The following is a 13900-nucleotide window of genomic DNA, read 5'->3' as shown; positions in this document are numbered from 1 at the left end:
AAGAAGAATCGATTTTTGACAAAAGCCATAGAGATGTATCTTTCTGGTGCCGAACTTGAAATTTTTTGCAGACGCTGCTATATAGCATTAAAAAATAGATTTTTTTCCCTATTAGACTGCATTCAAAGGTCATTTTATGAAAAAATTGCAGATATTGCCATATGGTTTTCAAGGTGCGATATGATACTGAGAGATACTATATGATGAGAGTTTTGATACTCTCAGTCAATGAAAAGAGATCGTGTTGTACTCGGTCGAATTTTTAACACAAAGGCTCCGGCCCTGAACTGGAAAAACAAAGTAGATTATTGGTTTCTGCCAACTAGATTTTTAGTTTGTGTGATTTTGGTTTATATCACAACCCTTTAAAAAAAGAACAACAAAAATATTAACACTGTGTGATTGGCTGTGTCAAAACCAATTACGTTAATGTGTTTTTGCAACAGTATTTTATTTTTAATTTTTTTACTAGATAGTAAAAATCGACTATTTCGACGAGTTATTAACTACATTATATATTAACAAAATACAGGGTGGATCTCCCGAAATTTAAGTTTATTAAAATATCATTGTACATTTTCGATAGCAAATATTGTTCTGAAGCGATTTTCTTGTGGCATCTTAAAGCAATTTAAACTAGTAAACTACTATATACTTGTAAACTAGAATAAACTAAATATAAGACCAAATACTTTCCATATCGGGATAATACCATGAGGTATTTTCCTGTTTTTTCTCCGTGATTTACTATGGGATTATTAACACGAGAATTTTAATATCATCATTATATGTGGTTCTCTTTTTTAACGACAAATTATGTATATGCTACGAGTTTTCTGATGGATATTCTTAAGATAAAGTTGATTTCATGTAATTGAATGAACTATCTTCCAATAAAGTCGTCCCGTGAATGCATCTCATAAATATTAGCAATGTCATTTTAAAGTCGTTTACTTTAATATAAACTTACGTGCATAGAAATCGGCACACTTAAATATTTGGTCATTTTTGATGTCTCATGTTTCCTAAACCAGTTGATCGATTTAAGTGATTTTTTGAAAATGTTATAGCCTAACTCCTTAAAAATAATACTGTAATAATATGGTTGCTAATCAGGTAAATTTTCATTGTATACCGGGTGTATAAATAAAACTGTGTTTTTTCTTAAAGTTCGCATCACCCTGTGGAATATTCTACCATTTATAAAATACTGAAATTAAAACCAAACTATAGCCTCAGGTTTTCTTAACATTCTGTTTTATGACTCATTAGTTTATGTTCGATAATAAAAAGTTAGGTACTTTAAAAACTAGACATGTTTTTCATCAATACGCGGTGTATTTAAATAAGTGCGACAAACTTTAATGGGTAATTCTGCATGAAAAAATAATGACAGTTGACTTTATAAACGTATGTCCGCAAATGTTTCGTTTCCGAGATAGGGGATGTTGATTTTTTTCTTACAAACTGACGATTCATTAATTGCTTTAAAACCAGTTGAGATATGCAAATGAAATTTGGTTGGTTTTAAGAGATAGTTATTGCGGATTTTGTGACATAAAATTAAGAATTTTATAATCACCATTAGCGTGGGTACGGGTAATATGATCGGTCATATTACATGTGTGTGCGCTAATGTTGAATATTAAATTCTTAATTGTGTCAAAAAATGTGCAATAACTACGTTTTAAAACCCACCAAATTTCAATGGCATACCTCAACCGGTTTAACAGCAATCAAATGGTCAGTCTGTAAGAAAAAATTCAACATCCCGTATCTTGGAAACGAAACATTTGCGGACATACGTTTATAAAGCCAACTGTCATTAATTTTCATGCAGAATTTTCCCTTAAAGTTTGTCGCGCTTATTTAGAAACACCGTGTATTGACGAAGAACATATCTGATTGTTACAGTACCTAAACTTTTTATTATCCAACATAAACGAATGAATAAAAAACAGAATATTAAGAAAATCTGCGGCTATAGTTGGATTTTAATTTCAGTAATTTATAAATGCTAGAATATTCCACAGGGTGATGCGAACTTTGAGAAAAAAACATAGTTTGATTGGCACACTCGGTAGACAATGGAAATTTACCTGTTTAGTAACAATATTATTACAATGGTATTGCTAAAGAATCAGACTATAACATTTTCAAAAAATCACTAAAATGGGCCAACAGGTTTAGGAAATATGAGACATCAAATATGACCAAATTTTTAAGTGGTCCGATTTCTATGCACGTAAGTTTATGTATAATATACATAATATATGTCCGAATTGTCAGTATGAATGAGTCATATAAAATTAAATTACTATGGTCATTTTCGTGGGCATTTTTCAGTGCGTCACAAATGATAACGAGTGATCCAAAATTATTGGGATCGCAGCTATCTGTGCAAAAAATTACGTATGTCGTGTTTTAATCCGAAAGACCGCCGGAGTGTGACGCAACGCCAACTGCAGCTATCTTCAGTGTTGTTATGATCTCTAATAATCTCTTTCAACAAAGTTACTCAAGCTAAAGACCTTTTAATTCGTATAAAGTTTAAATTTTGCTTCCTCTGCTACTTTTTATGTTTAAATATAGTGTTTTCTAAAATTATCTATCATAATTGGGTCTTATATTTCTGTGAAATATAGTTTTTTAGCGATATTCCCAAGCATCGGCTAGAAACTTGTGACCAAGTATTTTGTAAAATAAAAATGGTAATGTGCTTTACCCCGGACTGTAAACAATATAGTGAAAATGGTAGATGTAGATACTTTGTGTTTCCAAAGGATCCGGCTGAAAAGAAAAGGTGGATTTTATTACTAAGGTAAGAAAATATAGTGAAAAAAAAAAAGAATTGATTTTATCGCGTTATTATTTAATTCACAGAAAGAATCTGTCCATTCTTTGGTTTGCTCTTGGCAATGTCAATTCTGACCGAGAAATTTTTGAGCATAACAAATCCAAACAGTTTCTTGAGGTACAACATAACATCTAAACGAAAAAGAGCAAAGTAAGTAGTTTTACATGTGTTGAGAGATCTATTTCAATGTATTTAAATTTGGTAGAAATCAAGTTCAAAATGGGACACAGTTAGTACTTTCCAGAAGCTTTTACCAGGACCCAGTACTTCTTGTGAAGAATCAACCCTTATCAATAAAGGAAAGAAAGCAAAGTAAGTAGTTTTACTTGTGTTAAAAACTTATAAATTTACATTATCTTTATTATTTCCCACCTTTATACGCATCGGACAAGTTTGGCAACTGTCACAGTATATATACTAAGGATGTCCACAGTTTTCACTGTATTTCTTCACTCAACTGTTCTCTCCATCTCTTTCTCTCTTACCAGTCCCCTTCCTATAGATTTCTTCTCTCCATTGCTTTGTTCACTTCATCTCTGAAGGATCTTCAGGGTCTGACTCTCTTCCTTTTTCCTATCGGTCTCCACTCTGTTATTCGGTTTATCCAACGATTTTGGTCTGCTCTTCTGACATGTCCATACCAGGTTAATCTCTTCGGTTCGATGTAGTCTATTATGTCCGAGTTCACTCTCATTCTTCTCTTTAGGCATCTCTATGTTATTTATTCTATCTCTCCTTATTACTGTGCAGCATCTCCTTGTCACTGTCACTGTGATAGTGACAATTTTAGGTGACATACTTCTCGGATACGTTTAAAGATGGGAAACGATAAATAAAATGTAAATTTATAGGTTTTTATCACTAAATTTCTCACCTCTACTAGTTTCATTTCTTTTTATCTGACAACTGAATATGTTTTACATCTTACAATTAAATGTTATGTTTATATGGGATTAGCCACAGTTGTTATCGAGGTTTCTCAATAACAACTGATGGTTGTACACACCTTTTCAACAAATTTCTTTGAATCTTCTTTTGATAACAATTTTCAGAGTGGAAATTAAAATGTTAAGTATTTTTAGGAAAAATATGTAATTGTCATTACCAACTGGGGCTAATCCCATATAAACATAACATTTAAAAACATGCCACAAGTCAACAGTTTTAAAACCCTATCTATTTCAATGTATTTAAATTTTGCAGAAATCAAATTCAAAACGTGGACAGTCAGCAGTTTCCAGTAGCCTTTACCAGGACCCAGTACCTCTTGTGGGTCAACTCTTGTGGAACTCAGTACCTCTCATGGATCAACCCTTACATATAAAGGAAAAACAGCAAAGTAAGTAGTTTTACTTGTATTAAAGACTTATAAATTTACATTATATTCATTATTTCCCACCTTTAGACACATCGGACCAGTTTGACAACTGTCACTATATATATACTAAGGATTTCCACAGTCTCCACTGTATTCCTTCACTCAACTGTTCTCTCCAGCTCTTTCTGTCTTACCAGTTCCCTTCCTGTAGATTTCTTCTCTCCATTGCTTCGTCCACTTAATCTCTGAAGGATCTTCGGGGTCTGACTCTCTTCACTATGTTATTCGGTTTATCCCACGATTTTGGTCTGCTCTTCTGACATGTCCGTACCAGGTTAATCTCTTTTGTTCAATGTAGTCTATTATGTCTGAGTTCACTCCCATTCTTCTCTTTATCTCTATGTTATTTATTCTATATCTCCTTGTTACTCTGCAGCTTCTCCTTGTCACTCTCACTGTGGCAGTCACAATTTTAGTCAACATACTTCTCTGATACGTCTAAAGATGGAAAACGATAAATAAAATGTAAATTTAGAGGTTTTTATCGCTAAATTTCTTACCTCTACTAGTTTCATTTATTTTTATCTCACAACTGAATATTGTGGGCGTACTGGGAAAATCCACTAACTCACAAAAGTAAAGTTTTGAGAAAAAAAGTGCCTTCTTAGGATTTATATTGTCTTTTATTTCACCAGCTACTTCCTTCGGGGATGTTGGTCTGATTCTCTCCTCTGTCGGATTAGCCTATATCGATATTTGATCATTATTTTGGTCATCATGCGGTTTTAATGTATTTTATAAATATGTGGCAAATCTCTCTGCCTTTTGCTCATTACCAGCTACCTTCTTCTAGTTTAATGGGTGGAGAATGGGTTACTGGTCTTTTTAGCCTTTTTGTTGCTTTCCATAGAGAGTACTCCGTGCTACTATCATCCGTTAACTCTCTCAGGTAATAACTGATTGACTCATTTTTTAAATTTTGAATCTCTCTTTTAAGTTTTTGACTAGCATTGTTTAAATTTGTTTTATCTTGGGGTGCTCTGGTTTGTTGCCACTTCCGTCTAAGTTTTCTTTTCTCTTTAATTAACTTTTTAATTTGTTTCGGATAGTTGTTTCCTTTGACGTTTGATCTTATAGTAGTACTTTCCCATGCTGATTTTTGTATATTTTGTACAAGCAACTCAACTTCCTCATCTAGTTGTTCAGGTTTTTTTAATGGTACTGCTAATTCAATTCTATCTTCAAGGATTGATCTAAAACTTACCCAGTCTGTTAGTTTATTTGTTAGTATTGGTTACAATCCTTTCTGATAATCGTGTCACTCACAGTGAGTATTATGGGTGAATGATCTGAATTCATATCCCAACCTTCATTAATATCTACATAGTTATATGAAATATTTTTTATAATAAATAAATCAATTAAGTCCGGTATTTTGTTTGTATCTGTTGGCCAATAAGTCGGTCTACCTGTTGATATTACTTCACATTTCTGTTCTTTTATGGCTGCCAGTAACTCTTTTCCTTTAGTTGTTGTTAATCTTGATCCCCATTGTGTGCTTTGCATTAAAGTCACCTCCAATGATATATCTTTTTTGCAAACTTTTCAAATATTCTACATACTGTTCTTTTTTAATGGAATGCCTAGGGGGGCTATAAATTGAGCTTACATTAACTTCCCAATTAGTTTTGAGTTTGACACATACCGTAGTTGCTTGTATGTGTTCTGTTTCATATTTTAGCTCCTCATAATGTTCAATGTTATTTTTTATTATTAGTGCGCTGCCTCCTTTTGCTGCATTGTCAGAATTGCTAAATAGAATTAACGATTATTGCATTCATTACGGACTAAAAATAAACAAGAAAAAAACGAAATTTATGATTGTCTCAAAAACAGAACATGGAAATGAAAGGTTAATGATAGAGCAAACCCAAATAGAAAAAGTGAAGACATACAAATATTTGGGAACCTGGGTTGATGACAAAAATGACCAAAGCCAAGAAATTAAAGTCCGAATTGAAACTGCAAGGCAAGCATTTATAAAAATGAAGACACTGCTTACAAACAAAGACCTTCAGTTGCCTCTCAGATTGAGGGCTCTACGATGCTACATATTTTCTATATTGTTATACGGAATGGAAACTAGGACATTGAAGAGACAACACATAAGAAGAATAGAAGCGTTCGAAATGTGGTGTTACAGAAGAATATTGAAAATTCAGTGGGTTCAAAGGATTACCAATGTTGAAGTGCTACGACGTTTAAATAAGGAGTTAGAAATTATGAAGAGTATAAAAACTAGAAAACTGGAATATTTGGGTCACATTACCAGAGGAGAAAAATATGAGTTGCTGAGAATTATTATGCAAGGAAGGATCCAAGGAAGAAGACGCATCTCCTGGCTGAGGAACCTTAGAGAATGGTTTAACTGTAGTTCATTACAACTGTTCAGAGCAGCAGCCAACAAAGTGACCATAGCCATTATGATATCCAACCTCCGATAGGAGAGGGAACTTTAAGAAGAAGAATACCTTATGGATTACCTCTTAAAAATCGGGTATACTGGCTATTCAACTTTTGGTACCTGGATATGATTTTGAAGGATGTTAACCACAGGTGTGGTGCACATACATGTACATAAAAATATTTGGAAAAACATTATTTTGTTCATGAAAACTTGAAAAAAGGTGGAGTTAGTTGATTTTCTTTGTCATTGAATGTGCCGATTTAAGCACGGTGGATGACGAATTTGGAGATATTCCTGATAGGGTTTTTCCTGTTAACATATTGATGTTTGTGGATTTAATGGTAGTAAAATGTCAAAATTGAAAAATATAGAGTTAGTGGATTTTCCCAGTACGCCCACGATATGTTTTACATCTTGCAAATGTTATGTTTATATGGGATTAGCCACAGTATTAGTTGTTATTGAGGTTTCTCAATAACAACAATTAACGCTTGTACACACCTTTTCAACAAATTTCTTTTAATTTTTTTTGGATAACGATTTTCTAGTGGAAATTGAAATGTCAAGTATTTTTAGGGAAAATATATAATTGTCATTACTAACTGGAGCTAATACCATATAAACATAACATTTAACTTAACATACCACAAGTCAACAGTTTTAAAACCCTATGTATTTCAATGTATAGGATGTTCAGAACCCAGTACCTCTCCACCTGCATGTGCAGTAAGAAGGAAAAAAGAAAATAAACGCAGCGCTGCCAATGAAGCTTCTCCATTTCCTTCGGTTGCAATGTAGGAAGCAGAAAATTACTTTAAAAAAAAAGAACATCAGGAAGCACTGGATAGTGCAAAGAGGTTGTCTGCGTCTTTTTCACTTAGGTATATTGAAGGTAGCGATGAAAAAATTTTGCTCTATACTGGTTTACCATGTAGAGATGTATTTATGTGTTTATATGAGTTAATGGACTCATTTCAATTAAATGATTATCAATATTGGGCTGTTGTAAATGTACCTAAAATTGATCAATTACTACTTAAATTGATGAAATTAAAGTTAAATCTTGTGAATAAAGATTTAGGCATTAGAGAATTCATTTCAAGCAAAACAAAATATTTAAAAATATTATTAAAGAAATTCCCAGCAGGAACAAAAATAAATTATGTATGGCTACATGTTTTAACAATTCTACAAATTGCAGAACAATTTTAGACTTAACAGAAATCTACTGTAACCAGCCGAAAAATATGGAAAAACAGAAAGCAACATATAGCTCATATGTACACAAAAATACTTAAAAATGTCTAACTGGAGTGGCTCCGAATGGAGTAGTTACTTATGCTAGCAAATTATATCCAGGTTCAGTACCTGGTAAAAAAAAATTAAAGCATTGTGGTGTGTTAGAGCAGATGGTACCAGGTGACTTAATAATTGCTGATAAATGATTTTTAATTTCTGATTTGCTTCCTCCAGGTGTATGTTTAAATATACCACCTTTTTTAACAACTGCTCAATTTACACCACAACAGGTAATTCAAACCAGAACAATTGCTAAAGCAAGAATACATGTAGAAAGTACTATAAGGTGCATTAAAAGCTATAAAATTTTAAGTCTTGTACCTGCTAGTCTAGTACCACATTCTTCATTTGTATTCCAAGCTGTGCAGCATTAACAAATTTTCAATATCCTCTAATTCGGGAAGTCCAAGATTTATATAAGAAAGAAGATAACTGATATTTTCTAGTAATCAATTCTACGTTGCACATAATCACGGAAAGGGTAGTCTCACAAATATCGTTTTAAGAGTTTCATATAGCCAAATTAATATAAATCAAAAATATGTAAATTACCTTGCTTGTAAATTTAAAAAACTAAAATCCTCACTATTTTACATGGAAAACAGTTATGTTGTATTGAGCCTCCCTGTGCATGGCTCTAACATTTGATTTAGTGTTCCTTAGTTGAATAATTCACTTCATTTGAAAATTGCATAAGATATTGTCATACTTAGTTGGTTTTGTACTTTTTTAAACTTTCACTTTATAAAGAACCACTGAAAGCTGTATCAACTGCGAGAGATCTATGTGTTCAATTAGATTCTACACTAAATTTTTATGCACATTGTGATGATGTGAATAACCAGGCATTTCAAATGTTAGGCTTCATTATCAGAACTTCTAGATGTTTGCACAACATTAATTCCATTAGACTGATTTACATTTCCCTAGTTAGATCTGTTTTTGAGTATTGCTCAGTTTGGTCACCCACTTATGAAGTCCAAATTGTCAAGCTTGAAAAAGTTCAAAATAACTTCATTAGGTATTGAAGTTTTGAACTGCACAAACCGTTAAGCGATTATTAAGTACCTTTACCTTACTGTTAAACCTTTAAGTAATTACTCCGTAATTGGAAACACATTAAACCTACCTAAGTTATCTTCCAGACAGATTTACGCTGATATTTTGTTTCTACATAAACTACTGAATTCCAGAATAAATTGCAATGATCTGCTGTTGTATCTAATTGATTTTAATGTTCCCTCTAGAGTCATTAGATTATCTCAAAATTTTGTAATTAAATTTCATAGCTGCTATTTTGGTAGGCATTCTCTATTGAATGGAATGATTCTAAATGGAAATACTTTGATTTGTTACTGTGCACTTCTGATGATGTTTGTAGACAACATATAAAAAAACTTTTATAACTTAGGTGATTTCTGTTTGTTATGTATTTTATCTTATTTTAATATTTGTTTTATTCTATAGGGCTGCTTGGCTGACTTTTGTCGTATTTACTCCATTTTTATATTTAATGTATCACTTGATATATTTGTAATATGTTATGTATATTACTAGGAGGTTCTCTAAATTTATTTATATTTTTATTTTATTTATTTATTTACGGGGTACCACCCAATATATTATATAATTGAGTGGTACCCCGTAAATAAATAAAATAAAAATATAAATTTAGAGAATATCCTAGTAAATACATACAGATATTACCAGTATATATGAGTGTTTCAATATATGAGACTCTGTGTGCAACAAGGGCGCACTCGCCATTGGAGTTCGCCCTTATTGCACGAAAATCCTCATATTGTAATTATTTTTATAAGACAATGTTTAACTTAGTTGATGTTATCTTATTTTAATATTCTTGAAATAAATATTGTCAAATTAATGAGTGAATGAATTAATTCAATGAGCTAGCTAATTAGTTTCGAGTAACATTTTACTGTGAAACATAAATGAGATAAAAAAATATCAAATTTAAAAAACTAAAAAATATTTTGTTTTTTTTATTACCACAGGAAGCCCAATACAGTTACAATTGTTTACAAATTTTGGGATACTAATAAATATGAAAAAAATCATATATGTAACACATAAAATATAATAGTTAAAAGAAATAAATTACATATAGAACAAATTAGAAACAGACTGGTAATGGTGGACAAAACAAAACAATTAAGAGACGTAATTGAGACGAGATTTTGATTTGCTAGACGTAACATTCTAGTTATAGGTTCATTGAGACCATAATTACATCGATGAAATGGTACATGAAAAGTGTTTTCAACTGCATTTCGAGTACTGTATGAAGGGACTTTAAAATCAAGCTTAGACAATAAATAATTACTATTTGCTGTACTATTTAATAAAGTACACAGAATTTTCAAATAATGGTGATAACGACGTTCTTCCAGGGTATTGATATTTATATATTATGCTCTAATTTCTTCATAACTGCAAAACCTGTTACTCCCATTAATAACTCTAATTTTAAATCCCAAAAACCCAAGGAATTTATTTTGAACTTCTTCAATTTTTTCTGCATAAACATTATAGTTATATTATAAATGAAAATTCTCAATATTTTACACAACAAATAGTTATGTTGTATTGCGGCTCACCTGTCTACAACATTTGGTGTATTGTTCCTTAATTTCAATCAAGTAATTTACTGATTCACTTTTGTTATGTCACAATACCATAGTTGGTTTTGTACTTTGTTATACTTTTACGTTGTAAAATTAGGTACAGTGCACAGATTCTAAAGGTGCTGGTGGGGGATGGTGTCTATGCGCAGTATTATAGTCGGTGTTGAGAGAGAAAAGTATTTGAAATAATGAAATAAAATATTATTTCGAATACTTTCTCATACAGCGACTATAATAATGTGCATATACTCTATCCCCCAACGGCTCCTTTAGAATCTGTGCACTGCATTAGCAATTAATTATATATAATTTGTAAGTGTTTGAATATATTGTAATTAATTTTGTAACACAATTTATTAATGTTACAATATAGTTATTACTGAAATAAAAATATTGTTGAAAAAAAGTGAATGAACTAATTCAATGATCTAGTTAACTAGCTTTATGTAACATTTTAAAATTAAAACTCTTTCTATGCATGTAATCTGGTAAATAAAGACAATAATGTTCTCTTTTTGCTATTTGCAATATGTATAGATATACAAAATAAACAGAAAAATATTGTTTTGAAGTGTTTTATTCACAAATAAAAATGGTATACATATATTTAATTAAGTAAAAATCTTTTAATCGATTTATATTTTCTTCCCAGCCTTTTTCAATAGGGATATCATAGAAGGCTGATTCCAAGCGTGTCCAAATCACTAAGTGACACATTCCTTTGCGTTAAATACAAGTTTCCCTGAATTTGATGGTAATAATCATGTTTTGTATTTAGTACTACTTTATTTTTTATTATTTTTTAGTACTACTTCATTTATTAACAGAATAAATATTTAAAGCTGACAAAAACTTTTTGAAATCCTGTATATGAATTACTGTGCAACAGGCACCAGTATCAATGTCAAATAAAATTGAGTTCCTCTTTTAATACTATTTTCTCTGGAGCTGAATTTTCTAGTTCCAATGAAGACAAAGATCCCAGAAATAATTATTCTTCCTCCTTCACTTCACCTTGTATATCACCTTCTTCTAATAAACTAACTTTCGAACCACAGACGGTACTTGTATGAGCCACTTTCTTACCACTGAAACATTGCCATGCTTTGGCTGGACATTTTGATGAATCATATGTATTCTACCACATCTAAAGCATGACTTATGTTGGACATAACTTCTACCAGCTTCATGACTACCATCTTTCTTAATTGTAGCTTCATTCTTTTTGAACATTACTTTATCTAATTTTTCTTCGACTGCTGCTAAATTTTCTGGTTCCATTCTTCTAATTTCACCTTCTGTAACTGCAGGGCCGGACTGGCTCATTAAAAAGGCGCCAACCTAATCTCTGAACTAAGGCACCCGACCACCCCCCCCCCCGCTCCTAAACTTTTTTGAAATCGTAATGCATTGAATATTACTTGTAAATTTTTTAAGTTATATTGAGTTTCATTTATTTATTTAATGTGCACTACAGGCCTTGTAGGCCTAGGGTTTTACAATTTTACATAATACACATGATAGTAGGTATATACTAATGTCTTATATTTAATTTCTATGTAAAAATTGCTGCACTATGGTTCTCCACTGTATCCTATTTTTCGCCTTCTCTTTCCAGTCTGTAATTTCCATCGATCCTATATCGTCCTGAAACTTTTCTCGTCATCTTTTTCTTGGGCTACCTCGTCTTCTTGTCCCAACTGGTCTACTTAGCAGTACCTTCTTTGGCAATCTTGCTCTATCCATTCTCTCGACATGACCTGCCCACCTGATTCTTTGTGTGTCTTGTTATACTTGGTTCGTTGTAAGGCATCTTTAATTCTTGATTGGTTCTTCTTTGCCAACCGTCTTCTGTATTTTCCCCCGAAAATAGCTCTTCGTACCTTTCGTTCCCACCTCTCTATCAGTTCTTCTTGTTTTGTTTAGCACCCATGTCTCACATCCGTAGGTGACTGTTGCTCTTATTACGGTTTTGTATATTCTGGTTTTCGTCTTTCTCGATAGGTACTTTGACTTTAATAATTTTTTTAAACTGTCGACCTTTCAGTTACCTTTGATATCCTGTGCTTTAGTTCATTTTGCTCGTTATATTAAGTTTACTTTGGAATAAACTTATTAAGATGCCACAAAAACATAGCTTCAGTTTCCCAGTAGGTACCTATCCCTTTCCGTTACACTCTTTGGTACTCTCTGGAGACTCGAAACAAATTTTTTGAAAAGTGTGGGTAATTTTTCAACTACTGCTACAGAATAATAAACTACTACTACAGAGCCCTCCTACGCCTTCCGACTCCTAACCGCCATTCTTCTCTGTTTAATCACAGACCTGGACTTTCCTCTAGTTCTTTTTCAATTCTCTCCCTCCAGCTTCTCGACCTTCCTCTTTCCCTTCTCCCTTGTGGTGTCCACGCCAAAATCTGTTTATGGATCTTGTCATCTGGCATTTGCTGTATATGGCCGTACCATTTTCGTAAGGTCTCCATCTTGTGGAGACTTGTTTACACTTTTAAGTATGGTATTGTACCGGGTGTCCATTTATATTTTCCCCCATTTTAACTGCCTATAACTTCTAAACGGCTCAAGATAGAAATATGCGGTTTTCGCTGAAATGTTTTATTTTAGTAAAAGTTTTGTCTGAATGGACTGAATTTTTTATATCGCTTTCAAATACGAAAAGAAAAATGGCGGATTTTTGAAAAAAACGTTGTTGACTTTTTTTTAATGGAACACCCAGTATATTTTTTGTAAATTGAAAGAAAGGTCATTCACCTATCCAGTGATATAATTTTTTTCAAAATCGGTTGTCAAATCACTGTAATTAATTTTTAAAATGAGAGGTGCAACGTGGATATCACATACCTAAATAACATAACTAAGCAAATTGATGTTGTTATGTGATTTCCACATTGCATCTCTCATTTTAAAAATTAATTTCTGTCATTTGACCACCGATTTTAAAAAAATTTATATCGTTGGATAGGTAAATGACCGTTTTTTCAGGTTTTTAGGTAAATGATCATTTTTTATGTCGCTTTTAAATAAAAAATGGCGGATTTTTGAAAAAAAAACGTTATTGACTTTTTTTATTGAAACACCCAGTATATTTTTGTGTATCTTGGAAAAACGGTCATCTACCTATCCAGCGATAAGAAATTTTTTAAATCGGTTGTCAAATGACTGAGCAAATAATTTTTAAAATGAAAGATGCAATGTGGAAATCATATAATTTTGCTTAGTTATGTTATTTAGGTATGTGATATCCACGTTGCACCGCTCATTTTAAAAATTAATTACTCAGTGATTTGACAACCGAT

The 13900-nt window shown here is 32.1% G+C and overlaps 1 long non-coding RNA gene across 1 annotated transcript; it reads left to right on the top strand.

Moving 5' to 3' along the window:
• Positions 1–2362: 2362 nt before the first annotated feature.
• On the top strand, positions 2363–11152 carry LOC126884060 (uncharacterized). The gene is made up of 5 exons (XR_007697819.1): positions 2363–2821; positions 2884–3007; positions 3063–3169; positions 4061–4196; positions 7331–11152. It is a non-coding gene; the product is annotated as an uncharacterized LOC126884060 (long non-coding RNA).
• Positions 11153–13900: the final 2748 nt, after the last annotated feature.

The sequence above is a fragment of the Diabrotica virgifera genome, chromosome 4 (genome assembly GCF_917563875.1).
Source record: "Diabrotica virgifera virgifera chromosome 4, PGI_DIABVI_V3a".
Lineage (NCBI taxonomy): Eukaryota > Metazoa > Arthropoda > Insecta > Coleoptera > Chrysomelidae > Diabrotica > Diabrotica virgifera.
The sequence above is the reverse complement of the archived record's forward strand: the minus strand, read 5'-3'. Positions and strand labels throughout refer to the sequence as shown.